Here is a 13,683-nt window from a genome sequence, read left to right as displayed (position 1 = left end):
ATCTGAAATGTTAAAGTGCAAAAGAAAAGGTCGGCTTTTGGCTAATGATTCCAAAGATTCTATCATCGAATTCTTGGCTGGTCCTTCCTTGCCTCATCCCCCTAATCTCCCCTATAAAATAAAAAACAAGGCCCTTGCGCAGGTGGTTAGCAACCGAACACAAGATTCGAGGATTTACCTTGAGTCGTTTCGCCGCTTGCATTGTAATTATCGCATTTAGGGCGGATAAGAGGTACTTTTCAGCATAAGAGCACGGTAGTCACGCCTCCATGACTCCCTCGTTCAATTTATCGTTTATATCTATCGGTCATTTCTTGAATCTCTTTATCGAAGTATTCATTTACGGCTTGGTTCTTTCTATCTATCTAACATGGCCATAAATTCTGCTCGTGTTCGTGACCCTATAAGAGCAATCTGTTTTCCCTATCGGTCGAGAACTGCCTCCTGCGCCTTAGCTACTTTACTAATCAGGGTCACATCACAGTCCTACCGGCAAGATAGATTAAGACTTAATATTCCAACCTCTTTTTCTTCACTCTCTGTCAGAGGTATAGAAGAGTTGACCTTTACTAAACAAGCTAGGGATTCATGACTAGCTAACAAACCTCTACCTATGGCCGAGGTACAAGTCACCTCCGTACCTTACTTAGTCTTTACTTTTGAACTAGATAGAAGGGCTTCTTGGCTTGCTCCCGCAGGTATGAAATCACTTGAGTGGCTACCTTTGCCTGATTTCATTCCATTCTCCATTTCAGGAGCGATAGCAGCTGAAGCTTTAGGGTTCATTTTGCTTAGTGCACTTGAATTAGCTTAGTGTGAAAGGAGTTACGGAGCCCTTTTTCTTTGAGGCGCTAGAGAAGTTCTATTTTATAGCTAGACAAGACAACAGGGGAAAAGGAAGGTAGGTAAGATTCTCACCGAGCCCTAACGATAGATGAAGCAGGGTAAATTCGGTTAGCTCACACTGGATTTCTATTCCGATCTTTAGCTACCATCCCTGACGTTGGTGGATTTTGCCGCATCTAGTAGGGGTCACTTTGGTTCTGAAAGGTATGCTGCTGGCTTGGTGGATATCGCCCTATAAGGGATTTCTAAATCGACTGGATCAGCTGGAACTACACAAGGAAGCAGGATTCATTGTTGTTCTTCCTTTACAGAGTCAACGGCCTCAATAGGCGGGAATAGAAGGTGCAGGAACATCACTACCTACAGACCCACCTTTGATGGGCTTCTGGAGGAGGAGCTAGAGAAAGGGGTTCCTCGCTCAGCAGTTTCGAGGTCGTCCAAGACCTGACTTGAAAGAATTCTGACTATGGGCTGGTCAAGCGGTTGGTGTCTGGGAAGAAAATGGATTTACCAACAGCTGTGGTGAAGGGTGCAGGAGGGAGCTTTTACGAGGGGAGTACTCATAGTCCATTTAGGCCCCTGTCCTTGATTAGCTTCCTGGAGTGGTCTATTCTTAGACGGTTGGACCAAGCATTGCTACGCCAAGTGGCGTGGTATGCTAAGAAATCCGGATGCCTCAATCCTGGTTTGATGGACCTACTGTAGTTCGATCGATAGGGGTTAGCCCGATCTTATCCGTTTTGGACAACTAAAGTCTTTGATCTCATCATCAAATATGACAAGAAGGATTAAACCTCGTGCGAGAACTTCGTTTATCTCATTAGGATATCCTGGGATTGTTGGTTGCCGGGGAAGAGTCTGACTCAGCCCATTCTATTCTTTAGTAGAGGTCTTACAACCTCGAGACAATGAAAAAGAGAATAGAAGATTCAGTCTAACAACATGTTTAACCATACCAAAGGTAAGTAGTCAGTCGCCAACATTCCATTTGAATTAGTGAATATGGGCGATAGGCAGGCACGTAGTCACTCAGATTAATGCAATCTTTCCCTATCAAAGCCTCCGCTATATTATGACTTTGAAATCAACGCCCTGCCGTCCACATAATGATCGGAAAACGCAGGCTATCTAGAGCCCTTAAGAGCGAAAAGAAGATCAGAAGGAGGAAGTAAGGCCTTCCGCCCACGAGTTTATGGTTCCTGCAGGCAACCTGGCATACCGCAGTCTCATTGATTTCTTTTCCCTAAAGGGGAGCGGAATCCCTTCTAGAAATGTTTAGCCAAGTAGCAGCTAAGAAAGCATTCGCTTTTCGGCTGGAATCGAAGCTGCGGATAGATCAGCAGATAGGTTGCTGCGGATAATTTATCCGCTGTTGATCAAATTAATCGTCTTCAAGATCGTCTGAACTGTATACCTATTCCCTGGTCGCTGGTATATTGATTTACTAACAAGGCCTTCGTACCTCTCGCTCCTAGGACTAGCGGAACTAAGACCTGTGAAAGAAACTAGGAGATAAAGCCCTTGATATGACCTTACGGATTAACACAGAATCAATCTCTGACTTTCTTCCCCTTTGAAATCCATTCTTGCATCTGCTTTCCTTGTTAGCCTAGCTAGTCAACATCCGCTCTCTAGAAAGCACTTTCTAATTCGAATGGGCAAAGCTCTTCCTTCCTTTGGTGATGAAGTTGGGCCGTCTTTATTATGTCAATTCTGAGTCAACCATATTCCCATCCTCGGCTTTCAGCCTCCGAGACTTTCCAACCTTTTCGGTAGGAAGGATCACTACAACTTTACTCAGGTCGGGTACTACCCAATGATCAAGTACCGGTTACAGTACAGGATACCACAACTAATTCACGACTCCTCCATCGAGCAATGCAACTCGAGATGGAACATGTATTATTTCATTCAAAATGGCTATTCTAAAAATATGATATGAACAGTCTTTTCTCATGAAAAATGCAACTTTGAAATTGTGTAGGTGATGGCAGAAAATCCATCAAGAAATTACATAGATAGAGCAGTGCAGGGCTGCTCTTGACAGTTTTCATTTTCGATTGAGAAAGCGGCAGGCCCAAAGAGCACTACAGTAGCGCCTTGCGAGGTCGTAGAGCCGGTAACCCTCGTTCGCCTAAGATCGAAAATGCTCTGTCTTTGAGGAAAAAGAGATATAGATAGTGTTCCAGGATTTCATTGTTTTGAGTCTTTACTTAACTCGACCGCCTTTCTACTCCCATGCTTTTCTTTGGTCAACAACCAAGCACATTGAACAATAGTTCTTCACTACTCCTACAGGCTTGACGGAGTTCAGAGTTCAGTCTGTCTGGAGGGAATTATTTTAGATCAATCACTATGTTTAACAACGTTCGACGCATCTCTTTATTTGATGAGAAGAGTCTTAACTCAACTTCGAGTGATACAGCTTCTATGTGGAATGATTTTCCATCGGTCCCTTCTGACCTGCCACCCTTACCAGCCGACTCGGTTCCATCTGTCCCCTCATTACCTTCCATAGCAAGTGATGTTGAGGTGGAGCAGCCGGCTCCTTCTAATTATAATTACGAGACTCATGGTATTGATGAGGATCATCCGGGTCTTAACCCGGACAGTGAACGTATAGTAGAGCTTCAATCTGATATACACGATAAATTGGGAGAGTTGATGACTAACAAGAGTGACCAAGACGTTCTGAGTGCGGCCGAAGCTTTACATGGCGAAAGCAACAATATCCCTTTTCTGGAGCACCTGTTAGATGATTTGAACAAAAACGGAATAGAAGGTGAAGCCTATAAGGATGCCCTGGATCTATCGAATAGGTTGGGTATATTACCCGATAAAGCAGCTTTGTGTGATGCAGCGGAGCCATGGCAATTAGGATTTCAAGACGCAGCAAGTCCTATGATGCAAGGAATAATCGATTTACATCACGATATCTTTTTCTTCCTCATTCTGATTTTGGTTTTCGTATCACGGATCTTGGTTCGCGCTTTATGGCATTTCCACTATCAAAAAAACCCAATCCCGCAAAGGATTGTTCATGGAACTACTATCGAGATTCTTCGGACCATATTTCCTAGTATCATCCCGATGTTCATTGCTATACCATCATTTGCTCTGTTATACTCAATGGACGAGGTAGTAGTAGATCCAGCCATTACTATCAAAGCTATTGGACATCAATGGTATCGGACTTATGAGTATTCAGACTATAACAGTTCCGATGAACAGTCACTCACTTTTGACAGTTATACGATTCCAGAAGATGATCTAGAATTGGGTCAATCACGTTTATTAGAAGTGGACAATAGAGTGGTTGTACCAGCCAAAACTCATCTACGTATTATTGTAACACCTGCTGATGTACCTCATAGTTGGGCTGTACCTTCCTTAGGTGTCAAATGTGATGCTGTACCTGGTCGTTTAAATCAGATCTCTATTTCGGTACAACGAGAAGGGGTTTACTATGGTCAGTGCAGTGAGATTTGTGGAACTAATCATGCCTTTACGCCTATCGTCGTAGAAGCTGTTCCTAGTAAAGATTATGGTTCTCGGGTATCCAATCAATTAATCCCACAAACAACAGGGGAAGCTTAAGCGAAAATGAAAGAGTAGGGTGAGGGATAAGGGGGGAAGCCACTAAATGGAAGGCTTCGCTCGCTCTAAGGCTCGTTTAGTAGACAGCGAGTGGAGTGCATAAGCCCCTTTAGAGTTAGAGATAGGGGCGAGTACTACACGAGCTCGTAAGTCAAGTACGGAACGAGCGGAGGAGAGCGACCTCATCTTGCTTGCTTCTGGCGAAGCTTCTAGAAGGCCACCACTTCATAGGAGCGATAGCGAAGCCGTAGAAAGGCAAACAGCTCGTATAGCTCGCAATAGCGAGCCTACTTTTAGCTTTTTTTTTACTTTACCGCGGGACCTTAACAAGGAAAGTCAAGAATATCATCAGTAAGAGGGGTTGCTATTGAATCCGCTTCTCGAGTATGCAAGGCCTTTTTTTCGTCTTTTTCGGCCTGTTGGTACTTGTCGAATTGAAACTCGATACGATAATAAGAAGATTCGCCAACATTACCCATTTTTTTAGTGGATTCGGGCCGGGGTAAGTACGTGATTTTAAATTGCATCTTATAAGCATATGATCCTCCTTTTACTGTTAAAGTACCATCTCCGCCTTTGCTATCTATGCTTCCTGGTCGCTAGACTCATTCTTCTACTTGACTTCCAGCTACTCTGCTCTGAGCTTAAGAAAGGTTCAAAAGTAGCTTTGGTTGCCGCTAAAATCGGATGTGATTTTTGTAGTGGTGAATTCCAGAACAGGTAAATTCCCCCTCTCCTTTCGGGAACTCTCTTCTCTAGGGATTCCAATTCTATTTCTATTGACTCTTCCATGGGTGTTTTGTATTGCTACAACAAAAAAAGTTTTGGTAACTTACTTACAGATTGTATCTTAAATAAAAGAAACATCAACATCCTTTAAGCTAAGACTAAGGGATGGGGGGAACACTACCGATCCCGAGACAGACGACGAAGCTACATCGATTACAAAAAAATCTGAGTCAGTGGTGGCAGACCCTTTCCCGGCCCCTACAATCAAGCAACCTCACCAATGTGAATGAAAGAAAGGGAACCCCATACATCTCGACAAGTTCGTGCCTCTTTAGGATTTTAAGTGCGAACTAAAACCTCTTTTGAATTCTTATTCCGACTCCGAAGTCCGGATATTTGGTTGCTTTCTACTCGACCCATGTGGTTCGGCTTGTTGCGCCACCTCACTTAACCAAACATATCCGAGAAGAAGTTCTACCAGATCTACAGCACTTGCTGCTTCATGCCCGGTTGCATCTGACTCTGCTGGTTCACCTTCTAAACAGGTATCCGCACCTGATACACATCCTTCTCCTGTAGCTTCTTCTTTTTCCTATATTGTGGTGGCTTATTCAGCGAGCTGGAGCTCCTACAGTTCCCGCCCCAGCTTCAACTCTAGCTCCCTTCGGCCTCGAAGATCATCAGGTTCCATCAAAAGTTTCTATCTCACTCTGTTAATAGGTTTTTTACTTCTGCATGTTGGGAATCAAAATAGAATAAGATTTTCTACTTTATAAGTGATCAACTAGGTTTTGAATCCCTCGCTTACACTCTTTTGGGCTAGGTTCAGTTGGAGGTCGTACATTTCACCAGAGAAAAAGGGGGGGGGGATTTTCATACTGAAATCGATTCACCCGAAAAGGAAGCAAGGCTTCCATTCCGCGAGGAGCGAATAGATTATTATTGCGGTTTAAAGCACACTCTAATATCATAAGGACCGAACTCATCGGATCAGAAAGAGATGGCCAGTCCCTTCCTAATGCGAAAGAGCTTTATTCCGGTACTTCACACCCAAAGCAAAGCTGCACGGAATAGGGGCCTTACTTGTCCCGGTCCGGGAAGAGGTTAAGGTATTGTGGTTCCTCCCACATATCTTTCAACAAGGCATCCTAAGAACAAACCCTTACAAACCTCTTAGAGATGAGAGGCCTGTTGGAATTCATCATGCCCATTTGATATTTCATTTAGTCATCCCACCTAAAAGCACTCTTTCCAGATCAGTATGACAAGGGCAGCACCCATTGGAAAACCTTGATCCAGAACCCAAATTGGGTTATCCTAATAACCACCTCCCCTCCTTCTCGCGGGGGGATGTGCCACATCTTGGATGTAGGAGTGACGACCCGTGGTCCAATCTAGTAAAGAGATTGGGTGCCAGTGGTCTGTCTGAGGACGGGTTCAACAAGCTCTTTCTTTGAAAAGAAAAGATGGTTCCATGGATCGGGTTTTCATTTCAGAAGCTGCTAGAATGCATGTTAAGTCAGTCAAGGGGGTCTTAGATCATGACGATTCTTAGAAAAGGGAAAAAATATGATTTTTTCAGGACATATCTTAAAGTCCTAAAGGATTGAAAAGAAGAGTGAGCGACGAGTGGTTCAATCCGGAATGAAAGTGAGAGACCACTAGCGGAAAGAGTTTTCTAAAACACTAGGGTTTCTTGCATAAGATTTAGCGAGAAGTCCGACTAATCAAAGGAGTCTGAGCGTCGGTTCGCTGCCCTAACCGTGCGATTTCAGGGCATCTTTTCAAGTATTCATCTAAACTAAATGCTGGTGTCGGGTATCATCTCGATCCATTGGCAGCAGAAAAGAGTGATAGCTAGCTTAATTCTATAGGTTCAAAACTAGAGAAGTCTTCCTTCCAAGTAAGGATTGAAGATCATATGCTTACACAATCTCCCAAAAAAGAGGGTCTTTCCTGGCGACCTTACCCACACTTGGTAATTGAGGAGTCAAATCATTCTTTTTCTCTGATGCCTTAATCCTTTTAGTGTATCGGCATTTCGGTTGTAGCAGTTGTAGCTCTTCCTCTTCTCTTGTAGCTTGAGTGCTTGTTGTTGTTGTTTAACGTCTTTCGATTCAAAAGCAATCCTGCCAGCTAGTGTACCTCCTGACTGTCCGCTGCATTCGAAATGAAAAAGAATAGCAGTTCCTCGTCCCCCGAAATTGGATAGGGGATTGGCCTTTCCTTATTACTTATTATAAAGTAGTTAGGAGGCCAAGTACGTTATCGGGGCATCTAAGACAATCAAAACAACCGCCCTAATGGCTTTTTTCACCCATGGGCAGCTAGTTGAGGCCAATCAACCCGAAAGGGAGGTCGAGAAGGAGGGTCGAGCACAAACCGTAGGCCAACAGTGGATGGACGACAACCAACCAGAACGGATGATCGATGAAGATTGTTTAGAACCTTCGGGGAGTTCTCCGCACAAAGGAAATATATGAAACACTACCTAAGCAAACCAAACCGCTACGCTCCTGCACCTATCGGTACAGTGGCTTGACGCTCCTGGAATCATCAAAGCGGGAAGGTACGTAGCTACCCACCCTGGTTGGGAGAGTAGCGGATCGAGGAAGACACCAATCCCCTTCTTCCTTCCTTACAATATTACGGCATGGAACTCTCTATCCTCTCCCTAGAGTCGAGAGACAACTTTCCTCTCGCTTCTACGACTCCACTCTTACCCTTAGCTTTCGGTCGAGCTAGGCATCACTTCCTATCACTCTTAGTTGAAGGAGAGCGTAGGAAGCCAAAGACCTGTTTTGAGTTCTGAGTTGAATAAGGCAGGGATAGGTGAATTTGGAGATCAGAATAGGTCTTCGATCCGTTCATTCTGTCTTCAGGGCATACTTAAGTATAAAGAAAGAAGAAAGGAGGGAAGCTCATTCCGGCGGGTACTCCAAGTCCCTTAACTTATTCGTGGAACAGAGGAAGATAGTTATAGGTATTCGGACAGATAACGAAGAGTTAGGCGGGACCACTAGAGATGCTCCTATACTAAAGGCTATCGGAAAAGCAAGAAAGATAGGGGTGTCAAAACACTTCTTAAAAAGAGAGGGACAAGCTAGCCGTAGGCTATTAACCAGGAAGTGGCCGAAGCTTCCATTACAGAAGTTGATGGGCGGGGCCTTTTCATTTTCACCTAAAGGGGGTTCAGGCATTATGAGTGCAGCTCCACTAGTCTAGCTGGTAAAGTCTTTTGGCCTAGGACCTGGGTTCTCATCCCGCCTTTTCGCGGGAATGGGATCTTATGCCAGGATCTGTGATTGAACGCAAAGATTCTAATAGAAGACGTGAGAAAAAAAATGTAATATATGGAATCTTTTTTGATAGACTGGACTCTTCTGTAGGTTAGGAGGTTCTTTTTCTTTCGTTTAGCCGGCCTCCCTTAGGAGTGGGAAATCGATGAAATGAGCAAGTTGCTCCATCGAGAACGCGTTTTCGACTTAACTTACTTAACCAGAATACCTGGAATGACCCATAGGAGAAGGCTACGGGGGCATCGTTCACGTACTGATTCATAGCGCTTCCCCTTTCTAGTCAATAAAGAGTGTATGTGATGTTGGATCTTGTATCCGGGCCTGCAGACAGGCAGGAGATCCTATCCTCACTCCTCATATAGCTATATGAGTGACTACGTACATGGATGTACTCTTTCTGCTAGTTAAAGTTTATGCCTTTTTCCGACCTCCGTTCTGGTACCTCATAGCTATGCGCAGAGTGACTTCGTACCTTCTCTTCTAGTTTAAGCCTTTTGGTATGTTAGTCATGCGTGAAGCTGAGACTTGCTCCTTAGCACAAGTACTAAGCAAGCCCCTAAAGGCCTTCGCGTTAGTAAGCTAGCTTTGTAAGCTAAGCAAGCCAGGGTCTCCGGGCACTATGGTAGGACGTGGATCGATCATGACGAAAATGGACTTCTCCTTAATGGTTTAGAAGAGTCCCCTTCTTCTGTGAGCCAGTTCCCCGGGCTTTCTCCCTTCTCGACCAGACGAAGGAGATATGAATTCCATTCAGGCGGGTAAGGGCTTTACTCTGTGTTCTCTCCAGGTCGCCTTTGCATTGGCGAAGACTGGAAAAGTTCATCATTCAGTGGTGGGGTCGGTCTTCATAGAAAAGAGGGCGTCGCCCAACGAGTGGCAGATTTGGATGGAGTCTCGCTCATAGATAGAGGAAGAGTACGCGCGCTAGCGCGCTACGGCTTACGCAGTTGATCGGATCAGATAGCCCTTTGGGCAACCAACCGCACATCAAATTCCGATCAATTGGAGGTCTGGCTGAGTGGCTTAAGGCATTGGTTTGCTAAATCTACATACAAGAAGATTGTATCATGGGTTCGAATCCCATTTCCTCCGGCACGGAAGTGGAACGGGCGGGCGAAATTACGTGAGAGAAAGAACCTAACCTCTTGGTGTTGGTGGAGTCCCCCGGAGGACAGAATAGCACTACTTAGTTACTAGGAGCGGGGAGCCCGTTGCGCGTTGTGGCCTATCTTCTTTTTAGAAGCAAGCTCCCCCGTTTCTTGAAGGCCTGGGCGGCTCTCGGTTCTTGAGCATGTTGGGAGAGGGGATTAGGCGGCAGTTGAAAGAGCTGCTCGAAAGCTTGCAATACTAAACAAGCGAAAAAAGCCCTTTCTTGTTATTAGTAAAGGGCTTTTCCCTAACTAGTAAAGTGGTAAGTAAGGTAGGGCGCTATTCGATGAAGAAAACAGACTTTAGGAAAGTGGTTCAGGTAGCTCAGCTGGTTAGAGCAAAGGACTGAAAATCCTTGTGTCAGTGGTTCGAATCCACTTCTAAGCGGGCTTTGGGTCCAAAGGACAGGTAGCCGGGAGCGAGCCGGATTTTCAAAAATGAAAGTGAATGAAAGAGGAAGCCAAAATGTGAGCGCTCCTGCACTATACGGCTTTTTGGCGGTAGGGTTGGGGTGGCTTGCTGGAGGCAGATTTTATAAAAAAAGCGGTTGATTACTCGGATTGGTTCTCGCGTCCCTGTGCCCAAAAGGATGGGCGAGTTCGGTTCGAGTCTTCATCGATCGGGTGGATCTATATGCGGAGGGGGGTGAGACGAGGTGTAGCGCAGTCTGGTCAGCGCATCTGTTTTGGGTACAGAGGGCCATAGGTTCGAATCCTGTCACCTTGATGTGAGGTAGTAAACACCTAAAGAGCACCCATCCACCCGTAAACTTTCGCTCTTTTAGAAAGAAAAAAAATGGACCGCCCTTGATCTGATCTGGGCGGGATCTAAAGCAGCATTTCTTCCGAATGTTTCGGGGGCAGGCCTTAGGTTCAATTCTTTCTTGCCTATAGTCATGACTATAGGCTTCAGAAGAGAAGAAAAAACTTTTTCTAAAGAAAGAAGTAGTATCTAATTCACGTAAGAAAAGAGAATCAGTCTGCATGCTTAACAGCCTTCCCTGTCTGAATCCCTTTGTAAATGTAAAAAAAAGGGGGCTCCCTCATGGTCTTGGGGGCTATGAGCAAGAACCACATTCCTTAAAGAAAGTATACCCGAAAGCACTTTCTCTAGAATGGGTCAATCAATCAGTAAGTTGCTGACATTGAAGAGATTCAAGTCGATGCTTCAACTAAGACTCCTACATGACTTTCTGTCTGGAGGGAATCAATGTTTCTCAGTGAATGATGATGCAAGGTATATCTGATTGGAGTGTTCTTTTTATCTTAGGATTTTTGGTCTATTTTATACGAACAAGCAATGGTATGATTAAATACTTGCTTGATCGTGAAGATGTAAAATCTTTGAAAATTGGGGTGTGGGGAGTACCCATGACTAAGGAAAGACGTGTTTCAATGTTTCATTTTTTTATCCCCCTTTTTTTACTCTATTTTTCATTTCTATTGATTGGTATGGATTTCAATCTCTTTCTTGTCAAACTCCAATCCATCCTTCTCACCAAATCTCTCCACTTTCTTTTGAGTAGGTGTGGTGGAGGGCTGGTTATAGCTGTTGTTTTGACTATTTTGGATCCCGAGCTGGCTAAGATGATGGCTCCAGGGGGAGAGGAGGGTGGAAGCGGTGCCAGCTCTTCGAAGCAACCGTCTTTTGACCTGAACGTGCCACCTGGCGGAAGGGACGAGTTGTCTTCCGTTATGTATGAGCTATCAGAAGTTGAGAGAAGGATTCAACAGGCGGAGACCGGGATTCAACAAAGCTTGCTTGAGATTGAAGGCTTGAATGAATCAAGGGTCCAAGTTCTTCAAGCCAGTCAAGAAGCGAGGGAAGGGCCGAGAGATCAACCCGCGCCTTAGCACAAGCACTAAGTAAGCCCCCCCTCACATAGAAGAAGGGGATGGGTGGAGGAGATAAAGGAGAGCCCTAATCCCCTAAAATCCCTCATTAGGGAACACCTGTAAGATGAGTCCGCCGCTTTCTTTCATAACAGAGCCGGGAATAACGGCTGGCATAGAAGTATCTCGCACGCAAGGAGATGCATTTCTGGTACAGGTAGTACTGGACAAGCTCTCAGGGAATAATCTCTTTCTTATTTCTTCCTTTTTTCCCATGACGACTAGGAACGGGCAATTCAAAAATTTCACTTCGAATTTCGGACCTCAACATCCAGCTGCTCATGGTGTTTCACGATCAGTATTGGAAATGAACGGAGAAGTGGTGGAACGTGCGGAACCGCATATTGGATTACTCTAGTGCGGCACGAAGCCGCTGACGCCGAGTCGGCTCCTATGCCGCTAGCTATGCCCTGCTTGGTCCCCCGGCACGGTGAAGGTCCCGTAGCGCGTCATGAGCACCGGGCTAAGGGGCGGTTGAGCAACTCAAGCGAACCGCCCTACCTTACTACAACATAAGGACAGAAGGGAGAGGGTTGTGAAGGTGGCCTCGTTATCCACACCTCCGGTCAGATGAATGGAGGCCCTTAGACAAATGGCCGACCCGGGTTTTCATGAGCGTTGGCGGGTCCTGGAGTGCCTGTCAAGGGCGCTAGCGCATACCCCGGGGTGATCATCACCACCTGCACCTCACATCTCGGCACAGCGGAACGTGTAACCCGCCTGCTGTCTCATTCAACTACATTTGTTCCTGTAATCCATAGCCTAACAGAACGCAGCAGCGAGGGAAAACCCGCCCATACAGCCAGCGGGGAGGATGGCACTACTGGCAAAGACCGTCCGGCGAAAACGCCGCAGGCGCGAAGCGTGGTAGGCCTGTGCCGGGGGAGCATAGCATAGGTAGGAAAGGGAGCCAGGACGGTGGAAGAGCCTGGGGGGCCGGGTCATTTGACGGAAATGGAAGGATTTTCCCCTATTAGATTAGAGAAGGCCCTCCGAAGGGAAGTGCATTAATTCTTGGAAAAAGAGGGAGCGAGCCTATAAAAAAATGAAAGTGAATTCAATGAATAGATAGAGTCAACGGTACGACAGACAGCGCTGCCTACACGCGAATTAGCTTCCGAGGTCGAGCAGTCTCAATTTCACTACAGGATTTGCGAATGAATGCTGGGCCGGGCCACCTCGAATGGCGTGAGCCGCATGCGGGGAGACCCGCACGTACGGTTTTTAGGGGGATCTGGTCGAAAGACCGGCCGGCGCCCACCCGACTAGAGGGACTAAGAAATTAATAGAGTACAAAACTTATCTTCAAGCTTTACCTTATTCTGATCGTTTAGAGGGCGATCGCGGACTCACTGAATGAAGTCCTCCGTTTCTTTCGGAAGTGCTGACCCGCAGCGAGGCAGAGATGACTTAGTTACATAAGGAATATGGCGACGACAACAGCATGTCGTAGAAGGAGATAACAGGCGGAGCCAACGATCCGCTAAGACTAACGTATCTACAACTCCATCCCCGAGTGGCAGTCAAACGGAGGCGTGAATGCAAGATGCCAGCGGAATGATCGGCCGGACAGAGGCTAGGGCTGCTTCCTTCCCACCGCGTCCTTCCTAGCCTAGTGTGTCGGAGATATAAAGCGAGTGCACCGGAAAAGAACGGGAACTGGGTCGATCTATTCTATGGCGAAGCATCCGAAGCATAACTGCACACTCACACGATCTTTGCCGAGAGATAGGAGCATTCGGTGGAACCGGTGAACTACACTTGCTTCTGGATAGATGTGTGGGACAGAGGGCTCGTGGTACCAGCTGCCCAACCAGCCTCCTCTGCTTTGAGAACCGTGTGAACGGAGAGTGGGCAGAAGGGAAGGAGGTCCTCATACGGAGTCGCACACGCACACTTACTTGAGCAGTGCGGAAGACTGGGGAATGGGTTGAGTAAACTCCCCTGGGGCCGGAAAAATAACAGACGAAGCTTTACTTAGATAGGGCTTTGATTGGTCTTTTTTTTCTTAGTGATTGAAAAGGGGGGCGCCTGGTTATGTTACAAAAAGGGAAGGCAGAGGTAGTCCTTCGAATGGCGAAACGAAGGGCTAAATAGCGCCAGTGATTCTCTGAGCCGGTCTGGATTTTCTACGCCTCGGGAAACAGGTCGAGATAGATGACAGCACCCTT

At 46.0% G+C, this 13,683-nt stretch overlaps 2 non-coding genes and 2 pseudogenes across 3 annotated transcripts in view; 3 read left to right on the top strand and 1 right to left on the bottom strand.

Annotated features, from left to right (window-relative positions):
• Positions 1-9,933: 9,933 nt before the first annotated feature.
• TRNAF-GAA (transfer RNA phenylalanine (anticodon GAA)) lies at positions 9,934-10,007 on the top strand. Its single transcript has one exon. It is a non-coding gene; the product is annotated as a tRNA-Phe (tRNA).
• Positions 10,008-10,271: 264 nt separating this feature from the next.
• On the top strand, positions 10,272-10,346 carry TRNAP-UGG (transfer RNA proline (anticodon UGG)). The gene has a single exon. It is a non-coding gene; the product is annotated as a tRNA-Pro (tRNA).
• Positions 10,347-12,829: 2,483 nt separating this feature from the next.
• On the bottom strand, positions 12,830-13,385 carry LOC148547153 (uncharacterized; annotated as a pseudogene).
• Positions 12,893-13,683, top strand: part of LOC148547152 (NADH dehydrogenase [ubiquinone] iron-sulfur protein 2 pseudogene) — a 5,266-nt pseudogene continuing 4,475 nt past the window's right edge. The window contains exon 1 of the transcript XR_015895552.1: positions 12,893-13,683. This exon is cut by the window's right edge and continues 966 nt beyond it. The product of XR_015895552.1 is annotated as an NADH dehydrogenase [ubiquinone] iron-sulfur protein 2 pseudogene (transcript).

The sequence above is a fragment of the Arachis ipaensis genome, chromosome B8 (assembly GCF_059453495.1).
Source record: "Arachis ipaensis isolate K30076 ecotype BB chromosome B8, ASM5945349v1, whole genome shotgun sequence".
Lineage (NCBI taxonomy): Eukaryota > Viridiplantae > Streptophyta > Magnoliopsida > Fabales > Fabaceae > Arachis > Arachis ipaensis.
The sequence above is the reverse complement of the archived record's forward strand: the minus strand, read 5'-3'. Positions and strand labels throughout refer to the sequence as shown.